The sequence below is a fragment of the Bos javanicus genome, chromosome 2 (assembly GCF_032452875.1).
Source record: "Bos javanicus breed banteng chromosome 2, ARS-OSU_banteng_1.0, whole genome shotgun sequence".
NCBI lineage: Eukaryota > Metazoa > Chordata > Mammalia > Artiodactyla > Bovidae > Bos > Bos javanicus.
In genome coordinates this window covers 21,767,110-21,787,343 of record NC_083869.1, presented here as the reverse complement: position 1 = coordinate 21,787,343, position 20,234 = coordinate 21,767,110, and the positions used below count along the sequence as shown (strand labels likewise).

Here is a 20,234-nt window from a genome sequence, read left to right as displayed (position 1 = left end):
ATCTGCAGTGAAAAAGCTAGCTTAAAACTCAATATTCAAAAATCTAAGATCATGGCATCCAGTCCCATCACTTTATGGTAAATAGATGGGGAAACAATGGAAACAGTGACACTGTGTTTTCTTGGGCTTCCAAATCACTGCAGATGGTGACTGCAGCCATGAAATTAAAATATGTTTGCTCCCTGAAAGAAAAGCTATGACAAACCTAGACAGCATGTTAAAAAGTAGAGACATTACTTTGCCAACAAAGGTCTGTCTAGTCACAGCTATGGTTTTTCTAGTAATCGTATAGATGGATGTCAGATATGGATGGACTATAAATAAAGCTGAATGCAAAGAATTGATGCTTTGAACTGTGGTGTTGGAGAAGACTCCTGAGAGTTCCTTGAACTGCAAGGAGATCAAACTTTCAATCCTAAAGGAAATCAGTCCTGAATATTCATCAGAAGGACTGATGCTGAAGCTCCAATAATTTGGCCACCTGATGCAAAAGAACTAACTCATTGGAAAAGACCCTGATGCTGAAAAGACTGAAGGCAGGAGGAGAAGGGGACGACAGAGGATGAGTTGGCTGGATGGCATCACCAACTCAATGGACATGAGTTTGAGCAAGCGCAGCGAGTTGGTGATGGACAGGGAATCCTGGTGTGCTGCAGTTCATGGGGTTACAAAGAGTCGGACAAAACTGAGCAACTGAACTGAACTGAAATTCTGCCACATTATTAAATAGTATCAGGAGTCCCCAACCTTTATTGGCACCAGGGACCAGTTTTGTGGAATACAATTGTTCCACAGATGGAGGTGGAGGATTGGGGTGGGGGTGGATGGTTCAGGTGGTAATCTGAACCCATGAGGAGAGTGATGGGGATTGGTGCATGGCACAAAGCTTCACTCACTTTCCCTGATGCTCATCTCCCACTGTGCAGTCCAGTTCTTAACAGGCTGAGAACAGGTACTGGTCTGCAGTTGGGGGGTTAGGGACTCCTGATAAAAATCATTAAATTTTAAATGTCATTTTAATGGCTATATAGTACTCCATATAGATCTACAGTGTCATACAGATACAACATATTTATAACTAATTCTCTATTACTCCATTATGTGTGTGTGTTAGTGGCTCAGTCGTGTTGACTCTGTGACCCTATGGACTGTCACCCATCAGGCTCCTCTGTCTGTGGGTTTCTCCAGGCAAGCACATACTGGTATGGGTGCTTGCCTGGGAAGCACCATACCAGAAGGGAAAGGTATGCCATTCCCTTTTCTGGGGGATATTCCTGACCCAGGGATTGAAAGTAGGTCTCCTGCAGTGCAGGTGAATTCTTCACTGTCTGAGCTCTATTACAACTATTCTCTTACTGATTTTCATCATCAGTTACTATTTTTGAGGACAAATCTTTGTGTAATATCTGTAATTATTTCCATTAGATGAATTTCTAGAACTGAAACTACTATATCAAAGTGAAGGCACATTTTTAAGACTTAATTTATATTGCTAAACTCTTCAGACACATAACACTGACTTCTACTTTACCTGTAAGTGTACAGAAAGACCTAATTTCTCAATGCTCACACCAACAGTGAATATTTAACATTTTTGTTAAATTAGTGGGAAAAAAATGTTTAAGTTGCATATCCTGACACACAAATGAGATTGAACCTTTTCATATATATATTGGCTCTTTGTAATCTCTAAACTGCTTCCTTTGCCCAATCTTTTTTAAAAAATGGAAGATATCTGACATACAACATTGTGTAAATTCAAGGTGTAAAATACGCTACCTTGATACATTTGTATGTTGTAGTACAACTGACATTGTATATTTATTTTACATTACCTAATTATAGTACAATATTGTTGTCTATATCCATTATACTGTACATTAGATCACCCTAGCTTACTCCTTTCAAATCTGTATCCTTAAACATCAACTTTATTTATGCCTTTTGCCCATTCAAAAAAATAAAATGTTAGTCCAAAATTCTCTCTTGAATACAGGTCAGAGGCTCTTTCTTATAACATGGATTTCTGATTATTTACCTCATTGTATTCCTGATCTAGTCCTAACTATGCAAACTACAAATGATGCCCTAAACAGTGAAATGACTTACTCAAGGTAAAAAATGGTATGAGAAATTTCTCCTGCTATACTGTGCCTGCCAGCTGGCAAGCTTTGCTATACTGTGCATATGAACTGTCTTGCGTTGCAATTCTTTGCTTACCAACTATATAGCAATTTTATGTAAACCACTTTAAAAAAATAGTACAGAAAGACTCTCTGGGAACTTGTAGAGTTACTCAATAGACCCATTATCAAATAAAACCACACATAATATAAGACGCCAATTAAAAAATCCTAATGAAGAACACTTTAAGGAAAGATGAAAGGAAGGAAATGGTTGAAATTAACCAGCAAACCATTTCTTGTAACTTAAAATGAATAAAAAGACAACCTTCCAAGGAAAAACATAAATAAGGGTATCTTCACGGGAGACAGATTAGTCAGGCCATTGAGGGAGCAGCCTGTCTAAGTACAGAGTGTGGGAACCTGGACAAGAAGAGAAAGGTGCTCATGGGGGGAGGAGGTTGGGCTGGACAGGAGACTGAGTTAGGTGAGGAAAGATCTGTCTATGCAGGGGGAAGCAGTCTGATGTGGGATGTCGGTGCCCCAGAAGGGTGAGGAGGCATCCACGTGAGGTAAAGAACAGGGATGGCATCAGCCCAAGACAGGATATCAGGACCGAGCAAGAGGATACCTACCTGCTGAGAGGAAAAGGCCTGGTGGCAACAGGCAATTCATTACATGTAACGCAGGTAATGAATGAATAAGTGAATTTCTCAAGGATACAGTGGATGAAAATAGGCAACACTATACAGAGGATGGAAATAATTACACAGAATAAATCCTGATGATGGGATTTAGAGATATTGGTATGAACTCATGATTTTCAATGTAAACATACAGAAACACAGATGATAATATGTGTATAAATATGCACATATATTCACATAGTTCCCTAGCTGTGTCACTGAGAGGGCCTAGGAACACTGATAACACATAAGCAAGAAGCCCACTTAGCACCCAGACCTTGATGTCAAAATGCCATTTTCAACCAAAAGGAACCTGGGATCCTTGAAGAATTGGTTGATTTCAGGGCTGAAGCAGGAAAAATACATGATGGGCCTTAAGTACCTTGTGCAAGAAAGAAGGAATACTATGGATTTAGTCAGAAAGTGGCTAGATCTCAGACAATTTCAGAATCAAAATAAATGACAGTAATAGATATTATAAATAAAATAGGATTTCATTAATCTGATATAAAGATATATACCAATATAGAAGAATAAACTGAAAGTTTGATTAGACAGGATACTTACATCCTCTCAAACTATCTCCCCATAAAATACATTTTAATTACTAAAGACAAAAGAGTAATATACAGTACAAATGCCTGGCAAACATCACTTTACTCAAGTGATACAAGTTAACAATACTAAAAATAAGAAAAATCAGTATCCATATCATTGCAACCAAAGGGTTGCAATGAGGAGGTCACAGCATCACTTTCATGATAGTCATGCCAAAGACACATAATCTGAATCTAATCATGAAGAAATACTACACAACCCCAAATTGAGGTAAATCCCCTCAAAACAACTGGCCCATAATTTTCAAAGTGCCAAGTCAAGGAAAGATCAAGGAACTGTTTCAGATCGAAAAAGACCAATGAGTCATGACAACTAACTGCAACATGAGATTCTAGACTGAATCTGTTTGCTATAAAGGACAGACATTATTGGAATAACTGGCAATACTTAAATATAATGTACAGATTAGATGATAGCAATATTTTAAAATTAACTTCTTGATTTTCATGGTTGTATTATGATTTAAGAGGAGAATGTCTTATTGTAGAAAATAAAGTATTTGCAGGAATGAGACATCATGCTAGCAACTTATCTTAAAAGGTTCTGAACTAAAAAAAACTAAAAATAAAAACTGAAAAACTTACAGGAGGAGCTTAAAGTGTATAGAAATAACATGCACTATCATAATTCACATATAACCATTATATAATTAGCATCATGTAACTTAGCAATAGTTAAGAGAATATACTAAAATATACAAATTCTCTTAACAATTCTCTGATTGTTTCTGGATTATAACTTTCATATTGTGTCAAAGAACAGAAAAACTATGTTCTGTATTGAAAGTTAAGAGCAAACAGAATAATAATTTCTATATCTGAATAAAGACTTGAGAGGTGACTAAAATTTAGACAATTAGCTGTCCTATAGGCAACTCCCTTGTTTAAAACATGAAATGTGGGTTAAACATTTTAAGATAGACAATATTAAACATATTAAGATAGACAATCCTTTACCCTGTAATATCAATATTCCCATGCCATTTTTAATTATATTATTCAAATGATACAACTGATAAAAATATCTGCTTTTCTTAGATCTCCTATCAAAAACAAGTAAAAAGGAAATCACTTCATAGAAACTAGTATGAGCAAATGAATCTTTGAAAACAGAAGTGGGGGAAATGAATCCGTTTCTGGTGGTTAATTTCAGAAATCACTACATTCTAAAATATGAATTTTACTCATCTTCTAGTTATAGAACTACAAATGTTGTAACCTCTACATTTAAAACATGTACTCAAGTTTCAAAGCAGATTTCTGAAATACAGATAATATTTAATGTGACCTATGATGTGCAGAATTCCCAAACATTTCTAATACAAATATATTTTATGAAATTTATTTGAAGATATTTGACTATTTGTACCTGATACTGCATTAAGAATAAGGTATGTTTCCTGACCTCAAAATTAGTTTAGTAAGGAAGACAAACAAGTGAAAATAGTAATACTAATTTAGTGATATACATACAATAATAAAGATATACACAGGTGCTATGGGAACATAGGGAACAGGGAGTATACTAGAGCTGGTTACCTTTCTTCCCCACCCGTAATCCCCTCTTAGAGCCAGATGGCCAGCAAAGGGCAATCCTATATTTCCATTACCCGACATACCTGTTTCACTCAGGTAAACCAGGAAAGACATCTGAATAAGTTAAGCCAATCAGATTACCTCTTCAAGAAATGTGTTAAAAAAAAAAAAAAAGTCAACCAGAGCTATACATTAGACATTTAAAATCATACTCAGGATTCACAGACACCTTCTATCATGTTCATACTGATAAGAAATTAATGGAAAAAAAAACAAACAAACAAAAAAAGAAATTAATGAAAGCCAGAATGGAGCAGGCACAGAAAACAGGGACAAAAAACCATGTAGCCAAGATGAGTGAAATGAAGCCTGATGCTTTCTGTGACTGGGTCAAGTGAGAATCTTTTCTATACTGAGTATGAGCTCTTCTTTTCTCTAAAGTTAAATTTATCAGATCTTCTACCCCGTCATTAAGACAAGTACCTAACCAACCCTGGAGAGACAAAGGATCTGCGAAGGGTACTAAAGGAAGTAATGCCTGGACTTAAGTCTTCTCAAAGAAAAAAGAGATGATGTTTTGGGCAGAGGAAATAGCAGAATACACAGAAGGATGGATCTCCAAGAACCTCTAATGGCTAAACTATGGGCTATGTGATTGAAGAAGAAGAGAGCTGGGGCCACAGCAGGAGGCAAATTTCAAAGGGCCTTTAGTGCCCGAGCAGGAGTCTGGAGTCCAACCTTATTCCCTTATCTGACCCCTACCCTGAGGTTATAAACTATGGCCCTGTGCCAAAATGTTAAAGTTTTTCAACTTTCTAAATAGTTGAGGGGTGTGTGTGGGGTGGGAGGGGCGGAGGAGAGAAAGAAGCAATAGAGACTATATGTGACCCCCATAAAGACTAAAATCTTACTATTTGGCTCGTCAAAGAAGTTTGCTTAATCTTGCTATTAAAAATGGGAAGATTCATGTTGAGGTTTGACAGAAAATAACAAAATTCTGTAAAGCAATTAAAAAATAAATTTAAAAAATTTAAAGAATTAAATAATAAAAAATGTAAAGATTTTAAATAGGTGATTTAGATCATCAAAGGGGCATTTTGGCAACATCACTAATAGAAGTGTGGAGGATGATTAGTGAGAGTAACACCATGCATAAGAAAATCAGTTACAAACATCTAGATTCAGGAAAGAGAATGATGATTTATACTCAAACAATGCCAGTCAAAATGAGAGGAAAGGAGAAGTTATGCTCTTATGATTAGGTCTCTAATCCTTAACAGTGTCTGGATACCCTTGCATGGACTGGCCTCTGACACCCACCGCATTCTTATGATACCTTGATTTTCTGGCTGTAGCAATGCAAACTTTAATCAGCTCACTCTCTCATCCTAGAGTGCTTTTACTTCCCATTCATCTGTTTCTTAGTTAATGCCACTCACCACTGATCTTCCTCCCTCCACTTTCCCCATACCCTGTAATTTCAAATGTCTCTTTTAGTAATCCAGTTATTGAGCACATCCAAGAGAGTAGGACTTTCTGTCCAAATTGTTTTTAAAATATAGAAAATATCTCAAGGATTAACTCCTGTTACTATCCTTATGAAGTCCTACAAGAGCTGCGACTTTCATACTGGGACCCTTTGCTATAAAGGACTCCCTAGTCAGACAAGTTAGGACCCTTTGAATTAAAATTATGTACTTTTATGTAAAGTCTTTGGTGTGCTTTTATATGCTGATATGCATTGTAGCTCCAAAAGGACATCTCCAAATCTGCCAAACCTCAGAATTTTTTTTTTATTAAACAATAGTCAATACGGTAGGACACTAACATTCTGAGGATTGCTGTCTGGAAATACCTCTTTAATAATATTTGAGAGACAATCACAAAATAAAAGGCCACTTTTGCAGTAAAAACTTAAAATCTCTTACCTTTCTAGCTGGTAGGCCATGAGCTTTATCTACTCTGCTGCCAGGTATCTGTCAGCTCTTATCAAGTAAGCAGTGCTTCTCAAGCTTCCATCTAAATATCCTTAGGGCAAAGGAGAGACAGAAAAGAGAAAACTCATTACTCTGCAAGAGCTAAATAACTTCACTACAAAAATTTATAAATGGCTATTTTACATTTTAAAGTGCATGTGAATTTTGCCTTCCATTCCATTATTTAATATAAAAATTAAGGTTCCCTCAAAAATCTTCCAGGAAGATACTTATCCTGTGGCCTCCCACAACTCCTGGCACACTGCCACCTATTAGAGGTGTAATAGTTTCAAGGATGGAAGCATGGTAATGGAGTCTTGGTGAAAAGAGAAAAATAAAACTTTTTAATGCAACAGAAGGGAGAGGTAGTCATAGCTGATCTGTAAAATGGCAGTGCTGAATCTGAGCAGCAAAATTCTTAGAGTGAACATATTAATAGTTCCTCCTGTATCTGTGTGCTCTACACAACAGTTTATGTGGTTCTTATTTGAAAACAACTTGACTTTTTTACACCTGTATCAGCTAGGATTAGGTTTAGCTGTGAGTGAGAAAACTCAAAATAACAATGGCTTAAGTGAGTCAAAAGTTTATTTCTCACATGAAAACAGGCAGTCAGAACCATGACCATTAGGAACCCAGGTTCCTTCTATTTTGCAGTTTTGCCATCTTCAACATGTGCCATCTCCATCATGGCTTAAAATAACTGCTCAAGGTCTAACCATCACATCAGATGACAAGAAGGAAAATGGGGAGATGAGTGATAGCCTCCTTTCAAGGACACTTTTCAGAAATTTTACAGGAAACCTCTATTCTGGTCAGAACTTAAGTCACATGGCTAGAGCTAGCAGGGAAGCCGGGAAATACATTCTTTATTTCATCATATGCTCAAGGTGGGGGTGGGGGGAAATGGAGCATCTACAATAAGGAAAAAAGACGAGAATGAATATTGGTGGATAGTTTTTTCTATCATCATACTCTGGTCGTTCTAAAATGGAAGATGGTTGGATCCCTTGTAGAGATGCCTTATCAGTTCACTGATGGGAGCTTTCAAAAGTAGATAGTTCTGCTAGCAGCCAAGGAGCAAGACCAATGTTAATAAGGACTTCTCTAAATATGCAAGACCAATCTGTATCTGAAGACCAGAGTAAAGAAACAACGTAAATAGCTAAGGTTTGGAAGGATAATCTCACTAGGTTTTCCATAAACTTTCCATAAAAATGATTACACGGGACCGTTAGGTAAGTAATGGAGTGCCTAAGATGAAATTGGGTAAGAACCTGCTAGAAAGCTCAGTTATTAACTGCATTAGGAAAAGGCAGGAACTTTGTTCCTGAACAAAGTTAAAGGGAAAATCAACTTTTCTCTACATTTGAGTGCTGAGCTCCCTTACGTGAGAGCCAAGTGTGAATTTGAAGCTCCTTTTCCTTATTGCACAAACTGTTGAAAAGAGGAACTTGTACTTTACCTTGAATAAGGTTGGCTGAAAAGGCCTTAATATGTTTAAAACTTCTGATGCAAATACCAAAAGCGATAATGACTCTTTATTTCAAAGCTGGCAACAAAATTCTGTTTTATATACAGACTATTCCTTAAAGGAAAAGGGACCAGAAGAGGGTATTCTGCTAGACAAATGTAAAATGGGGACTATGAAAGGAGCAGCAATTCAAAGGACAAATGGCTCTGTGGGATAGCTCAAAGTTTCACATCTTCCAGAGAGAGAGAAATTTCTGCAAATTATCTTTCATGGAAATGCTTAAGTATGGCTTCAGATTTTCCTATTGAATATTTGCATTTAGTTCAGCAGCTGCTTACAAAAGACCAGGAACTTATATCTAGAAAGCAGGAAGATAGCCTTATGATCTTTACTTCAAGCAAAAGCAAGAACATTAAGCCAGCCAGCTGAATCTGCCAAACAGAGCTCATGTTTAATGCATGCAAGGTTAAGCTAATTATCTAGACTTTGAAAAACATTAAAAATAAAGGTTTATTTGTTTGTAACTTGAAGGGCACAAATGTAAGGACTCTCTCCTTTACTACTACTACCCTACCCCAGCTACTGTGTATGTGTGTCTTATACTTGGATAAAATCGACTTGTAGGTAAGAGGTAGGATCTGTCTGCTAAAGGGGACAAACACTACTAATGACAAGTATTCAGGAAAGAGAAATTGGGGCAAGGAACAGGGCCCAAAAAGGTAGACATCAGTGTGAGAAAGGAATTAATTCTACTTAAGGGTGATTCTGGGAGAGAAGCTAGCTTCTGGCCTTGTGGGAGCAGAAGAGCTAGGTGGGTGGGGGAATAGACTTTCAAGGCAGCAACATTCAGACAGGTGTTTGTATTACTGCAGATACACTAAGACTTTTCAAGGGACTCATAAGTAAGACATGTTTTAAGAACATCAATTCTTGTATCTTCAACTTCCCTATGTTTGCTTTCCTAATAATAATCTGCCTGCTTTCCCTAAGTGCTCATAATTCCATACTTGAAAAGAAACCCATACCTCTTAGCCATATCAAATATTATTACAATGCATTGCCCTGGATTGTAAAAATCTCCATGGAACAAAACAAGGGGATGATTTAAAATAAGAGTGTCTTAAAGCCTCCATTAATCAAGGCACCCTTAAAATAGTGCTGTTAAAGCAAAGCATGGCTTTTTAAGAATGGTGTCGTGCCTTGTGTTGAGGCATGTTTTGAATTCAGATGTACTGAACAATGTGATGACAGGAACAAAAACCCTTTCATTTAATGATTGCCTCTTCTATTCTCAAAATACTGTGGAAAAATGCATTGTCCTGAGAGTGAGCTTCATGAGAACAAAGCAAAGAGGAAATCAATAGGAAACTCTGTAAAGTTCAATTTATATTTGTTGCAAAGAAGTAGGATAAGGTGATGTGATCAAAATAGTTTAAAGCATTAAAATACCCTGGATTCAAATAAAATTATTCTTAATTATAAGTTCAGTAAGAAAAAGGAACAATAAAAATGCTCAATTGTTAAAGGTGAATTAAGTCGTTTGTTTTTTAAACCAATGACAGATTGAATCACTAAGGATCACAGTTGACGCTCGAACAACTCAGGGCACCAATCTTCCATACAGTCCAAAACCTGACTGTAACTGAAGAGATGTCCTCTGTATATGTGGATCCTCCACTTTCGCAGTTCTGCTCCCACAGGTTGAACTACTGGCAGGTGACGCAGTAATATTGTATATACTACTGAAAAAAATTCACATAAGTCAACCCATGCAGTTCAAACCTGTGTTCATCAAAAATCAACTGTACTTAGAATGGTGTCAGTATCTTGAAAAGTCAGAAATCATTTTTTTTTCAGCTCGTTGTTTAGTCACTAAGCTGCGTCTGACTCTTTGTAACCCCATAGACTGCAGCATGCCAGGCTTCCCTGTCCTTCACTATCTCCCGGAGTTTGCTCAAACTCATGTCCATTGAGTCAGTGATGCCATCCAAACATCTCATCCTCTCTTGCCCGCTTCTCCTCTCGCCCTCAATCATTTCCAGCATCAGAGTCTTTTCCAATGGGCTGTCTCTTCACATTAGGTGGCCAAAGTACTGAAGCTTCATCATCAGTCCTTCCAAAGAATATCCAGGGTTGATTTCCTTTAAGATTGACTGGTTTGATCTCCTTACTGTCCAAGGGACTCTCAAGAGTCTTCTCCAACACCACAGTTTGAAAGTATAAATTCTTTGGCGCTCAGCCTTCTTTATGGTCCAACTCTCACATTCACACACGACTACTGGAAAAACCATAGCTTTGACTATACAGACCTTTGTCAGCAAAGTGATGTCTCTGCTTTAAAACTTTTCTTCCAAGGAGCAAGCATCTTTCAATTTCATGGCTGCAGTCACTGTCCACAGTGATTTTGGAGCCCAATTAAATGAAATCTGACACCATTTCCACTTTTTCCCCATCTATTTGCCATGAAGTGATGGGACTGGATGCCAAGATCTTCATTTTCTGAATGATGAGTTTTAAGCCAACTAAAACTAAACTTACAAAGAAAAATTTTAAGAATCAACTTAGAAATGTGCAAGAGTACACAGTTCATCAAATTATTTTCAGGAGTATGAGTATACTAGACAGAATGGTTGCCCAAAGATGTCCACACCCCGATGCCCCTGGAATCTATGAATAGGTTATGTTACAGAGCAAAATGGACTTTGCAGATATAAAAATGGTCACAGATTTTGAAACAGGAAGGTTATCCTGGGTTATCCAAATGGGCCAATCTGATCATATGACCCAGTGAGAGCAGAGAACTTTCTCTGTCAGATTCTGACAGTAGCAGAAGTCAGAGATAAGCAAGAGATAGACTTTACTTGCCATTACTTGAGGCAGCAATACTGAAAGCATTTTAGCTTCTACAAGTGAAGACCAGCTCCAACTGACAGTCAACGAGGCAAGAGGAACGGCAGTCCTGTAACTGTATGCAGTTAACAATCCAAACAAACTGGAAAGTGGATTCTTCCTCAGAGACTCCCCACTTCCCAAAAAATGTAGCTCTGTGAGCATACTGATTTAGACTTTGTAAGGTCCTAAAAAGAGGGCCCAGCTGGACTTCTGACAAAAGTTGTGAGATAAATTTCAATTGTTCTATAATGCAAAGTATGTGGTTATCTTTGATGAGGAATAGAAAATTAATAAAGCAAAAACTGTAGGACTTGGGAGGACAGGCTTGCAGACCAAGGAGCTGCAAAGATTCATTAGAGTTTTCTCTGTGATCTAATTTCCTTCTCATATCTTGGTAAGCACCAAAAAAAAAAAAAGCCAAGAAATGATCCTAGAGCTCACACTGGGAACAGCAGTATAGTCATAATAAACCTAAGAAGCTGAAAACCTGAAGGTGTAAGCTAGAAGGACTTCATTCTCCTTTCAAGGTTTAAGATTCTTTGAATTTCTAAGCTACGAAAAATTTAAATGGTATGATTTCACTACTATCCTCTCCAGTAAGAAAAATATACTAGCTTCAGGATTGTCCAAAAAAAGTGAAATTACTGTATATGTAAAATACATTAAGTACAGTGCACAGCACTCATACAGTATCTATTCAGTTTATTATAAATTTTACTGTTTTATTTTGACTTTAAATGTACATTTTCCTAATAATCCTAATCTTACTACCTCCTTTTTTTTAAAGTCTGAAGGTGAGAACTAGTTAAATTTTTAGACAGAAGTTTTTTTTAATTAATCTTTAACCCATGAATTTGATGGTATCCCCTCAAGTTATCTGGTACATGTTTAGTTCATCAGTGTAAGGAAGTGAGAAAAATATAAACTCAGCTTTAAGGATGAAAGCAGTAGTTTTTAATTGTTGCCCACTGCCAGCAGACATGGGACTTGCCAGGTGGCACAGAATCTGTGCCTGCCAAAGTGGTAAAGAATCTGTCTGCCAAAGCAGGAGATGCAATAAACACAGGTTCGATTCCTGAGTCAGAAAGATTCCTTGGAGTAGGAAATGGCAACCCACTCCAGTATTCTTGCCTGGAAAATTCCACATACGTACACACAGCACACATGACGGATGTTCTTCATACATATCACCACTCCCAAGAGTATACCCAAGTTTTGATGAAATTCCTCAAAGTTGATGAGATACATGAAGAGCATCATAGACTCTTCTCAATACTGTATTCATGAAAGTACATTATGAGTGCAGATGGCCCTATGGATTCAAACAACCTTGAATCAAAAATATTTGGGGGAACAGGACTTCTTTGGTGGTCCAATGGTTAAGGCTCTGTACTTCCAATGCAGGGGGCACAGGTTCAATCTCTGGTCAGGGAAGTTCCAATATCCCAAGCAGTGTGGCAAAAAAAAAAAAAAAAAAAAATTCGGGGGAAGAAATTTCAGAAAGTTCTAAAAAGCAAATCTTGTGTTTGTCTCCTGCTGGCAACCATGTACACAGCATTTACACTGTATTAGGTATCATAAGTCATGTAGGATGATTTAAAGAACATGGGAGGATGAACTTAGGTTATATGCAAATACAATGCCATTTTATATATGGGACTTGAGTATCAATAAATTTTGGTATCCACAGGGGATCCTGGAACCAAACTTCCACAGATATTGAGGGATAGCTGTACGTGAATAGTGAAATTAGCCCAATGTCTCAAAATATTCTTTAATAAAAATAACGGTAGTCCAATTTTTAAGTCGAACTTCATTTCTCAAGTGAGTCTTGATTATTCCCAGACCTCTACTTCCTAGGTGATACAAGGTAAGCAAGTTCTTACTTTAAATTTTAAAATTACAATAGAACAAGATTAGAAATATATAAACACAAAGAACTTACAGATTAATGGTTATGAATGTGAACAGTGCTAATCCAAGTTTTTACCAATAACATTATTTTAGACTTGGTAATCATATGAGTTATGTGAAATAACATCTCCAGCATTGTTTCTGCTCAAGGCAGATGAGCAAAATACGCTTCTTGATCACTGCTTTTCCTCCCTAAAAACTTATCTCTGAAAGAATAAAAAGATTAAATAGAAATTCACAGCTCAGCAAGAATTAAAATAATTCATAATCACCCCTCAGGAGTATATCAATAATAATTTTTCATTATGAAGAGGGCACAAATAAGATATAGATTATGTACAATTCCCATAACAACACTACTAAGCTTATATCCTCCGACACCATACAAAGTATGTCAAAATTCAAGTAAATGAAAGAGATACTACCTCAGAAGTAACCCTCATTCCAACATCCATATTTCACAATCATTAAAATCTATCTTACGAAAGATAAAAGATACCAGTGACTCTCAACACTGTGATTGAGAAATGATGTTGTACTTATAGTAAATAATTAGTAAACAAATCAAAAGCACAAATATCAGAAGTATGGTCTTTAAATTGAATCATCAGGAAGAAATGAAAGGTCTCACTGAAATGTTTATAGTGGGATTGGTGAAGTAGAAGAAAATGATAACTGGATTGCACAGAAATCACAGTATTATAATTTTATCAGTTCAGTGATTTCTGGTAACACTATCCTAGCAAGTATCCAATAAATAAAAGGAAACTCACTAACCCAAACAATACAATTAGAAAAAAACTAAGTTATAAAACTGGAATGTCAAAGATTCAGGTTCCATGAGGCAAACTAAAGAATGTTTAGGGAACATATTTATAAACTTAAGGTCATTATTAAGGTAGCCATGTAATACCAAAATACACCTGGTGATTTACCAACTGGCTTTTGCCAATTACAATCATTCCCACCTGTCTTTCTCTGCTGCTGCTGCTGGGGCTAAGTCGCTTCAGTCGTGTCTGACTCTGGGAGACCCCATAGACTGCAGCCCACTAGGCTCCTCCGTCCCTGGGATTCTCCAGCCAAGAACGCTGGAGTGGGTTGCCATTTCCTTCTCCAATGCAGGAAAGTGAAAAGTGAAAGTGAAGTCGCTCAGTCGTGTCCGACTCTTAGCGACCCCATGGACTGCAGCCTACCAGGCTCCTCTGTCCATGGGATTTTCCAGGCAAGAGTACTGGAGTGGGGTGCCATTGCCTTTTCCTTGTCTTTCTCTACTAATCTTGAGAATCTCTCCAATAATAAGCTACTATTACTGTTGGGACTAGGCTTCTCAGGTGGCTCAGTGGTACAGAATCAGCCTGCCAAGCAGGAGAGACAAGTTTGATCCCTGTATTGGGAAGATCCCCTGGAAAAGGAAATGGTAACCCACTCCAGTATTCCTGCCTGGGAAACCCCAAGGACAGAGGAGCCTGGCAGTCCATGGGGTTGCAAAAAGTTGGACACAACTTAGCAACTAAACAACAACAGCTGTTGGGAGTGCTTTCTATTCCTTGGATATTGTGACAGAAAAAATGACTGAGAATCACTATCTTTGTTAAGACAGACTGCAGAGGGGTGAATAGGCCTAGCCCCCAAAGCATTTATTTACATCCCTTCTTGTTGCAAAAAATGTTTTTAATTACTACAATTACCAAAATGCCAAGAGGAAAAAAAGCATCAGTAAAAATAAAAATGTAAATGATGTATCAGTTTCAAGCTTGTTAAAAAGAATTAAGTGAAAGTAATAATCTGTATTTACAATTACAATATATATGTAAAATAATTCCAATTATTGTTGGCCTTAAAAATCCACAAACTTCCTTAAATTTCTTTGAAACTATACCTTACACTAAGTTTTTAACCTTAAGAAACAGAAATAAGATGTTTTGTGGGATTGGCCCCTAGATATGAATGGTGAATACTATTACTACTACCTCCTCGTTAAGTTCCATTAAGAGAACATGAGGAATTTTATGTACGTTCTTAGTCTTAAGGAATAGGTGTGAGAATAAGATAAACAGAAATATAGTAAGTTAAACTTCTGACTATAACTGCTAATTTGTTTTATTTACAGTACATTTTAATTAGAGCCTAGAATAACATTTTGTGTATTAATTTTAAAAAATACATTATTGCTACTCACTGGGTTTTCAATGAGAGACTGGTGGAAATCTGGTTTTAAATAGGGAGACTTCAACTACTTTACCTTGTTGGAGGACATTACAGTAAGACTATTAAAGAGAAAGAAGTACCAGCTTATAGTCTTTACTTCATAATGGAAGGAAGAGCTTGAAAACAAAAATGAGTGGAAACAGCATGTACAGTGGGACTGTTTACTTGATCTAATATGATCTAACAACAATTTACCAGCAGATAACATACAAGTCATTAAACCCCAACTTTTCCAAAATACAAAAATTTAAGTAGAAAAAATGTAGATGATTAATTGAAAGTTAATACTAATTATAGGTAGTAGAAATTTGAGGCAGAGTACATCATTTTTAAAAACGAAATTCATATAGCTTCTAAATCCTAAATACAAATACTCCAATTTATGAAAGAGCTGACACAATCATTTTTACTGTTAATCTTAGTTTTAAAACACAAAACAAATACTCCAAGTAAAGTAAATGTAGGAATTTCTGGATTACATTATCTAATAGATAATATAGTGCCCCAAATATAAAATAAACATTCTAATATGTTTTAAAAAGAACTTCTAGAAAATACAATCAAATCTGCAGAAGGTATCATGTACCTTAAAAACATAAGCACAAAAGCACCTGAAAGCTCCGTCCTTAATGACAGTTAAAAAACAAGCACTTATGTTCTAAATTACAATATTATATTTTAGTTAAAAACCTAATGGCGGCAGCATCCTCTCAGAGTAAGATTAAACATGTCTTGGGGAAGCAGCATACACAGCACTGTAAATTTGGACTATTCTTACAGATTATTTTACAAAGATTAGGATTCAATTATCGATGGCCTTAATTGTTTGATCTGAAGAAAGACATCTCTATTTTTTTTAACATACTTTACAACGATGTTCCTGCAGTTTTGAGAACAGTGTTTTTAGTAGATTCTTCAAGTCAGTGTAATCAATTAAATAACAAAATATAATTGCTATTATATTTGTCTTTCAGGGCACTTAACCATATAGGGATGACTTTCTAAGAAGTTTCTCACCTTCATAGTTTTGGTACAAAACACCAAAAATATAGGCTTTAAGATAATGCCTAGAGAGACTGACAGTGGTTATAAATTACTTCGGATAGGACAAAAAATGTGCTCAGCGCAACAGTTTTTGTTCTGATTTCAAATCTATACATTAAGTGTATCTACTGTTACTGTCTCCAAATTTTAAAATTCCCTAGAAATTGTTACTTTCACATAATAATAGGTATTAGTCAATAGCCTAAAGTCCATCAGGAGTAATCCCTTTTACTCCATCATATTCACAGTAGTTTTGCTCTTGGCCTGGCCAGTTTTAAAACTCTTCATTAACCAAAGGCAAAGATAATTTTATACGATATAAGGGCACAAAAATAGTCCCCATCTCTTTCGCTCTCTCCCTCCTTCTAGCGTCAGTTGAACAAATGAACACAGAACCCCCCCACACACACATACATACACACACACTCTCGGTACTGGTCCCCAGGGCATCAATTAAAAAAAAAAAAAAAAAGGTTATACCCCTACGATTCTCTACAGTCTACCCAGGAAGGTTTAAAAAAAAAAAAATGGGGGAAAATAGGAGAATCAATCTGCACCGCACCTCAGCCCCGCCCCATCGGGAAAAAGTGGGGGGTGGCGGGAGTGTGAAGGGGCAGAAAGGACAGATAAGGCCAAGACTTCCAAGTCCCAGGTTCTCCATTCCATTTGTTCCGTCAGCTTCCACCGCAGCCAGAGACCCTGACCCTATTTTCTACCGCACCTCCAGTTCCTCCCCACGCCACCATCATATACAGTGCCCAACCACTGAGTGCAGAGACCAGAGCCGGCCCTCTTCCTGTTCCATTCCAGAACTGAAGGGGGGTTTCCCTGCGCCCTCTGCTACTCCGACATGTGCCCCCGCGACCTCTGAACAGACCAGAGAAGGGGAAGGTACATCGGGGGAGGGGTCTAAGAGACGCCGTTATTCCTTTTTCCTCCACGTTAGGAAAGCGCGCGAGCGGGGAGGGGCCGGAACAACAAATGCCAGTTACCTAACGGTCCGGCCTGGCCAGTCCGGCTCCTGAAGCCGACGCCGCGCGGGCCGCAGAGGCGGCAGCGCAGCCACAGCCGCCCCGAGGGCTAGGCACAGAGGCAGGAGAGCCCGAGGTGATGGGAAGCGGGGGGTGGGGACTATGGTGAGCGACGTCGCCATGTTAGTGCCTTCTTTCTCCGTATCCCTACAGTCTCCAGTCCTGCGGCTCTCTCCTCATCACTACTCACCTTTCCAGCTCACTAGTTCATGCTCTTTTCGGTCGTTGGGAAGACCCAAGCTCCGCGGTGTTTACAAACTACCCCTAGAGGAAAGGGCTGAACCGCACTTTAAAGGCCACGGGCTCCCACAGGCTTCCGTCCTCTCTCGCGAGATCGGACTGACAACCCTTCTCTCCGCCCCACTCCCGGCATCCCTCCTTTCTTTTCGCGCCCCTCCCCTACACGCACACTCCCCTTCTAGCCTTCCTTCAGACGGAGCGCCTCCGGGTCAGGTGGTTCCCTCAGGCTTAAGGAAGTGGGTGGGACTTCAGGAGGGCAGGGAAAGGGGGGCGGGAACCAAGGGATACTCGAGCGCTGATTATTGGATAAAGAACTCGAAGGGCGGGAAGCAGTTATGGAGGAGGCGGGACCAGAGAGTCAAAAGAGCTGTGTCTCTGTAACCCGCGAGCAACTGCAGACTGTGATTGGCAGACGGCTGGGAGGCGGGCGCGAGTGTGGGGCGCTGGAGCAGGTGGATGTTGAGGTCGCGTGAGGTTGATGGTGTGCAGGAAGGAAAGGTGAACTCTGGGAAGGCTGCGAGCGGCGGGAGAGAAAGCAGGAGTCCTCTGAGCCCAGCTCCGGAAACGTGGTATTTCCGTTGCTGTCACTTCCCGGTCCTAGGTAGAAAGGAGAGTAAAGCGTAGGGAGGCGCTCACCAAAACCCACCTTCCGGCTACAACTGAACCCTGAGACGGAGAGCTTCGGTTTAGAAGCGGAGTGTGCTGGAAATTAACTCTCGAGCCCCCAACATGTCTGAAATGGGAAAGATGTCAGTTCTGAAAATAAACGAGAAAGCCTTTACTATGAATGGCATTTTTTCGAATTTTACTAAGCTGTAGCTGAAACTGATTCCTCCGGCTCTTAGCGCCCTGTACGTGATGTTAGCATATAATTATGTTCAAAGTAACTTACCGAAAGGAAATACAGTGCTTTACACTATATCTCCCTAACTTAAAATAGTAAACATTTTATGAGAAAACCTTCCATATTATGGTGTATCCTATTTTATCAATTTTCCTTTACTAAGTTAGTTATAGGCAAAAATACATCAATTTTAGTAGAGATAATTTCAAATCTTTAGAACATGAACAACTCCGTGTTAACACTTCAGAGAAAATCAAAGGGCACTAATACGGCATAGAAATAGCGCTGTTTCCACATTACTATCCTACTGCTTCACAGGTCGATGCAATACCAAGAAAATATCTGTCAAACTTTGAAGGTACCTGTTTAAAAACTGTGTGTGTGTGTGTGGGGGGGTCATTTGATTAACATTAAGGACAAAAGAGATCATATTTATTGTGCCGCAGTTAACACAAATACACTCCTACAAACTAGAAATCTGTGATTCTTTTTACAACTTAAATGTTTCAAATGTTAACTGTAGGGATATTGGTTGTTCAATAAATACACACTGGCACCGTTGAAAAGTATGATAGGGACCCCTGCAAAAATCTGCATTAGTTTTTTATTTTTTGCATTAGTTTTTTTAAAGCACATTTTTTCCAGTGCCTATTTTTCTGCTTATTAAGTGATGATTTCTAGTCTGTAGCAAAATTGTGAATTGAGCTTACATATAAACATATTTGCTCAACAATAAAAACTTCACCTGCTAATGCAGGAGACATAAGAGACATGGGTTCAATCCCTGGGTTGGGAAGATCCCCTGGAGAAGAGAATGGCAACCCACTTTAATATTCTTGCTTGGAGAATTCCATGGACAGAGGAGCCTGGCGAGCTTTAGTCCATGGGGTCCCAAAGAGTCAGGCACAATTGAGCAACCAACACTTTTACTTTCATGAGCATAAATGGTACTCTCGAACATCTCCAAACTCAAGTGAAACAGAAACTGTTGGAAGATTGTGGGGCATGTATTTGACAGTTAAAGAACTGCAGTTCAGTAACGGTATCTGGCATTTAGCAGGTTTCCGGCCTGTATGCCTGTATGTGAGTCAACAAACCCCTCTTTTAAAACTAATATCATTACTCAAGAGACCTGAAAGAAGCCAAAGTATTGACACAGTTTATGTCTCAAGTTAAAATGAAAGTACCATCCCTATATGTTAGTAACACTGTAGTACTGTTAGTGTAGTGTAATTAAAACCTCAGGAGCTCAGGGATCAGATCTGATAGAGTACCTGAAGAAATATGGATGGAGGTTTGTAACATTGTATAGGAGGCAGTGATCAAAACCATCCCCAAGAAAAAGAATGCAAAAAGGCAAACTGGTTGTCTGAGGAGGCCTTGCAAATAGTTGAGAAAAGAAAGAAGTGAAAGGCAAAGGAAAAAAAGAAAGATATACCCATCTGAATGCAGAGTTCCAAAGATTAGCAAAGGGAGATAATAAAGCCTCCGTAAGTGAGGCCACGGGACTGGAAAAGGTCAGTTTTTATTCCAATCCCAAGGAAAGGCAATGCCAAAGAATGCTCAAACTACCGCACAATTGCACTCATCTCACATGCTAGTAAAGTAATGCTCAAAATTCTCCAAGCCAGGCTTCAGCAATACGTGAA

At 38.3% G+C, this 20,234-nt stretch overlaps 1 protein-coding gene across 6 annotated transcripts in view; it reads right to left on the bottom strand.

The window, feature by feature from the left end:
- ATF2 (activating transcription factor 2) overlaps positions 1–17,873 on the bottom strand; it is an 83,492-nt gene extending 65,619 nt beyond the window's left edge. For 2 of the 6 annotated variants that reach the window (XM_061434852.1, XM_061434877.1), the window contains exons 1-2: positions 17,692–17,840; positions 6,891–6,990 (exon numbers count right to left, since the gene is read on the bottom strand). The gene's annotated coding sequence lies outside the window, so the exon portion shown is untranslated. Of the gene's footprint in view, positions 1–6,890; positions 6,991–17,691 lie in introns of all 6 variants that reach the window. The other 4 variants (XR_009739997.1, XM_061434844.1, XM_061434860.1 and 1 more) reach the window with 4 other exon arrangements.
- Between the last annotated feature and the right edge of the window lie 2,361 nt (positions 17,874–20,234).